Source organism: Pinus tabuliformis, chromosome 1_1 (assembly GCF_031772625.1).
Source record: "Pinus tabuliformis cultivar Carrire ecotype Pingquan chromosome 1_1, CPIR1, whole genome shotgun sequence".
NCBI classification, from domain to species: Eukaryota; Viridiplantae; Streptophyta; class Pinopsida; order Pinales; family Pinaceae; genus Pinus; species Pinus tabuliformis.
Genome location: NC_142297.1, coordinates 162,123,605 through 162,129,877, shown reverse-complemented (window position 1 = coordinate 162,129,877; position 6,273 = coordinate 162,123,605).

The window sequence follows — 6,273 nt, the reverse complement described above, 5'->3', positions numbered from 1 at the left end:
CTCCTCACTCTTCATGCTCATCGGATGAATGAGGAAAACTCCGCTTGTAATGCTTCTTGGTAGAGTGAAAAAAAAATACAAAACCTTTAAAATATGTATTCATAGGAAGCTTACATACTGAATTTGGAAGACACGCTTTGGTTTAAAAAACATTTAGCTCCCTTGGCGAGAGCCTTTTTTGGGCGTTCTGAACAATTATGTGCGATCTGAAAAGCAGCGTTACCTTTTATTAATATAAAGATGTCATAATAAATTGATAACACAGTTAGGAATACATTGATTATCAATGAGAACTATAAGAAAATGAGCATTTGTACATGGCGGTCTCATAACCAGTTGAGTCTCGACTTCACTATTTTGGATGCTTCTAGATTCACTTCCAGGAGTTGTCGAAACGAAATGAGGATCGACAAACTGAAATAATAATTAAGAAAACAAATGAAAGAACCAAAAAAAACTAAACTTCATACATTAAAATAGTTAATAATAGTAATACTTAAAATTGCAATATGGAAACACTTGCATATGACGAGGTTATATGATATCAAAGGCAGAAACACTGTTCATAGAAATTCAAATTCTGACAAATATCCACACATGAACAACCATTTAATATCTGAAATGAGAATTAAAGTTTTGGATGTAGCGATAACATAATCTAGCACAAGTTGTATTTATAGCATCTAATGTAAGTTTTTAATATAAAAGAGAATAAACTTTACATAGAATACCCTAATAAAAAAATATGGAAACCTAATAACATAAAACAACATAACATCTCAATAACACTAGCCAATAACACAAATAAACCATATACAAAACTTTAATATAAAACATAAAAAATAGTATGAAAATTATTTTGTTTAAAGGTTTCTGATTGTTTTAAAGTGGTTTGAATGCACTTCTTCCCTGTTTCTATCAAGTTATTATCTCTACTCTCAACTTTTGAGTATCCCATTCCTATCACATGTATTCCCGCCCAGTCTGGATTTTTAATTTGAATACAACAGCCTAGTCAGAGAAACCACTTCGGATAATCAAGCGGATCCCTTTTCCAGGTAAACTGAGGGACCGGTAATTTCATGTTTAATAATTAGCAGGACTGCGTCGTGTTATCAGTTAGCTGTTAGAAGAATGATTACTTACAGAAAACACTCGATCCTTCATACCTCTTGTTTAATAAATACACGGAGCATAATTATGTTAGACATGAAGTTTGTGAACCTCTGAAGGTGTCATCCTATAGATTGACAAATTAATAGAGAAGTGTTTTTCTAGAATGCAAGTTATGGAAAAAAAAATCATCTTGTTTTAAAATAAAATTAAAAGATTTTGCATATTCAAGATCAATAAGATTCGCCAAACTTTCTCGACATTAACCAAAAAATTATTTCACGGGAATACTGAATAATGTACACTAAAGTGAAGCGTTTCAACTCTGAGCGATCATAACATTTGTATCTAAGCAGTAGCTGATCCGCGATAGAAGAAGAATAAATATACCCTCATTAAATCATAGATTCTTTTGTTTCTGTGTTCAAGAAAGAACAAGAATAGAGATGGTTCAAGCAAAAAGCACAAACGGACGGCTGAACCTCAGCCAGAATAAACTACTCAGTGTTATGACCATCATCAAACAAACAATGCAAAATCAAAAGGGTTTTGTAACACTCCAGTCTTTGTAGATAATGTGTGCCTAGGCAATGCAAGATACAACACAAACCCGGGAAACCTATTATCACCACAAACTTTCAGCTTGACACCGGAATCCAAGTCGCTCCACAGGACAACAGAGAAGTGGCTATGCGACAATGGACTTTGAAAGAATTGACAAGGAATGGTGACAGAACCCGAATCGATTTGAAGATCAGCAAAAATATGGATCTAAATGAATTCATAAATATCACACAGCCAATCCAACGAACCACTAAACACATGGATTAATCTTTGCACGGTTGTGAAGAATGGTTCTACACAGGAGGTTACAAACAAAATTTAATTGCAAGATGGCTACAACTTCATCCAGTTTAAGAACTGTCCATACAATAATATATTGAGCTCTTACAATGCTTCACGTTCAGTTTCAACTTGTGGAAGATGAACAATCACTTGTAAACAAATTTAATTCATGTGTTCTTCCAAAACTTAGTCAAGAAATAGACAAGCACAATAGTAAGACAGTGAACTTTCAAATGTAAGGCAAAAAATATACAGCTTGGGCATTAAATGAGCAGGCACTGTATATGCCCACCCTTGGTCACACAAGTCTTGTCTAATCCTCAGCAGAACTATGTAAATATGAAAGCTGTTCCTACATCATTTCATCCGTTGAAAAAAAAAACCATCCAACTGATCAAGCCATGATATGCAAGGAAATTTAACTCTCAAACCCAACATTTCATCATAAAAATAGTTCGCATATCAGGTGAAAATACAATTGCACACAAAGAAACATTGCCTATACATAGGTATCAGATTTAAACAGAAGCTCAGTAGGTATAAGATTTAAACAAAGAAGCTCTTTTAATCCTTGAGAATAGAAGTAAAAAAAAAAAATCAATTAGCCTCCACCCTCCTAGCTTGGGTTGAATCACCGAATGAAGACCATCCTAAACGGCACCATGAATCACCGAATGAAGACCATCCTAAACGGCACCATATATAGACGGGGTACAAACAACAAGAACTATGGTACTAGCATGTTTAGTCACATTTTATGAAATTCAAATCTTATGTTTGTAGAGAAAGTTATGATGATTTTCCCTAGGCCACATGTTTGATATTGAATTTTGGAGCATTCAAAAACCTTAATTTCTTCACACCATTTCTTTGAAGATAATGTGAACCAAGATTTGAACATTCTACAAAATGTTTACAAGGATTTCAGCTCCATGTGGGCGAAATTTCATCTTCTCAAGCCTCATGTAAAAAAACTTAGAACGAAAATGCCAAGATGATCTCTTTGAAGTATCGAAGCCCTAGAATCCAAAGCTATGATTTGAAATGTTATACTACCATATCACAAAATAAAAGAAAATATAGATCAATGAATTAAAAAATAACATCTTCCATGGGGTAACCTACTTTACATAAAGTAAATGAGCAATTATTTGATCATACAAATGACATGACCAACGTGGAATATAGGAGTCTAAGGAGTCACAATATAATCAAACCTACATAAAAAGAATAATGTAAGGGCACAACAATAACAATAGTTGGCTTCTATGGAGCACAGTAATGACAATAAAGGGGATATGCTAACAATAAAAATAAAGGGACTACATTAGTCTTATAGGGACCTAACATTTGTTGTTTGAATTTAATTGCTTTTTCTTGATATTTTTTATGAGAATTTTGTAGAGCTCGTAGAAGAGGATCAAGCCCAAGGGACTTGGATCAATAGAATAAAAACAAAAAGAAAGAAAAAAGAAAATTTGTAGCTCCAAGATTGATGGATATAAACTGCTTTGAATAACTCTCCTTTTTGGAATTTTTGTTTGTAAATTATAAATAAGAATTTGGAGAATCTAGATGAGTTCCAATTTTTCTAGACAAGGGTTCCAATTCTCTCCAAAAATGGGGATTTTGGCACTAATATAAGGGACTAACTTTTGTAGATAATTAGCTAGTTTGGACCATATAAAAAGTGATGTATTACGACTCCAAGGTTTCATGTTATCATGAAATATTTTGAGAAAATATAAGCTCAAAAAACTTTGATCGTATCTACAATTTTTGTACACTATTGTAGAAGTTAAAGACTGATTATTAGCTTCAATTTAATTCAATTTTGAGGCAATTTTTGATCCAAATAAGTATATGTTTCTTGATTTTTACACTACTGTAAATTAATTTAATTATATGCTCATCGAAATCATTAGAAAGCTATCCTCTCATGATTGATCAAATTTAAATCAAAGTTGATTAATGAATTCAAAAAGATTGACATGTTATGATTGTTAACTATTTAGCAAATTGATAACAAGTGTGCGTTCGTATCAAATCATGACTGTTTTATGAGAACTATTCCTTAATGTATTCATGTCACTAATTTTGAGTTCATTTCTCTTGAATTTGTATGTGTGAAATGAATATCTGGTAACTACTTATGAGATGGTTGTACGTGAATATTTGTGTGAATAAGTGATAGGTCCAAGAACTATTTCCTTGGCATGTTAGCTTCTATTTTTTTATTCCAAATTCAAGTTGGCCCAAATTTCCTTCTACCTTTCTCTCGATTGACAGGCAGACTAATCCTTGTTTCAATCGAGATATGTTAAGGATTTATTTTCTATTGCGTGCATCCTAGAATAAATTTGCATTTGGAATCAATTTATTTCATTTAAGAAGTCTCCTTACGCAGGAGTAAACACTAGTGCAATTTGGCTCAGCCCTTGTTTCAGCTTAAGGGTTTCTTTCTTATAAAGAGCTCTATAAGAGGGTAAATTCAATATCTCTCTTCTTGTTGATAGCTAATTAGAGACATAACACGTAAATAGGGAGAGTGAGGGGGTAAATAGACCCATTAGAATGAGTTGGAACCACCAATCCAAAGAGAAAATAGCTTAGTTGGGGCTCTGACCTAGTGGTCTCGCAAATGTTGATTTTGGTCATTTTTTGGCCATCAACAGAACTACATGACATAAAATCTTAGACTACATTGCACTTGTACATGTGTATTTTAGTTGTGGTTTGGTTCATGGTGTCAACACATTTTAAGTTTTGGTGGGTTTTGATAGTTCAATTCTCATCATGTTTGTTGCTTGATTTTCATTTGGTAGTCACAAACTCTTGGTTCATCATAAGCACACCCATTGTGAGACCGTGAGGTTACACACATTAGTCTTTTGTTTACATTGACATTTGTCACATTAGCCTAACATTTATAAAAACATGCACGTCGACACAACATGGATTTTGAATCACATCATTCGAATTCATACTTAAGATACAAAATTGACATAGATACTACATCACATATGGAAAAAATTTAGGAAAATTATAAAACTCAAAAGTTGAAAGATATACAAGCATATTTTTACTTGATCCATATTGTATTTCTTTCACTATGTAAATCAACCATTGTATAACCTTTTTGGATGGTCTTTATAGTATAGGGTGGTGTTTTTATTGCGACATCCATTGGATCATGAGTGAATTTTATTGAACCTAACATATAGGGGTAGGTCTTTTCCTTCCATCATTTTTTCATTTTTTACCATCGTTTCCATATCCATTGTTCCTTAGGTCCAATCCCATTAAGTTTTCACATGATCGCTCTACATTCACATGCAATAACTTGCATGGTAGAGCCTTCCTTTACATGGATTCCGTAGTTTGACACTTATTTTCTATAATAATTTCCATGCTATATGATATATATTTTTACCGCTTTGGAATCCATCCTTTTGACCCACAATGACTATAGATATAACAATTATTTTCTCTTATTTTTCATCCTTTTGCAATACCTCACGAATATTCCACCACTATTTTCCTTGTGATAGTTGTTAGGCACTACCTATTTATGCATATTGATATGAGTTGATTTCACTTTCATCATTGCACTGAGATTTCCCTTGGCCTTATTTCTAGCCTTCTCTTGGTGTTCCTCTCCTTTCTGGAGAGATCTATGTGATAAGTAGTTTATCTTGCCAAACTTTCTACATCAATTTTCCTAGGTCTTTTCAATCAACTCAAAACACATTTCTACCCTTTCTCCCACTCATTTCTCCAAAACAATCTTCCTTTTTGTCCTTCTAATTCTCATTTATCACTGAAAGGAATGGAGCAACCTTTTACCTCATTTTCAGGCTCATTAAAGCCTCACAAAAAAGACACCCAGTATCGAGCATACTACTCTCTCTTATTCATTCTTGTTAAACTACAAAGAAGATAGCATATCAATAATCCTTTTCTGTCTTATTTTAGCTTGTTAAAAGTGAATGAAAAAAGGAATTATTGAGATTACTTGTCTTCTCTTTAATTCTCTCTAAACTATGAAGCAAAATCAACTAGTAAAATTTCAGTTGCATTGCCCTTGAACATGGCATTTGTTTTTCTCAGTACCTTACAGTTAGGTGTTTCCTTTCATAGGAGTTGTTACATACATATGATTTTGTTACTCATCCATTTCATTTATTCATTAGTTGTGGGAGGTGTCACCTATTGATTTTAACCTAACCTGCAAGATCTTTTTTGAAGATGGGGTTACCAAAAACATCAGTTTTTCAAAATTAGTAAAAGATAATTCTAATACCACCATTGTGA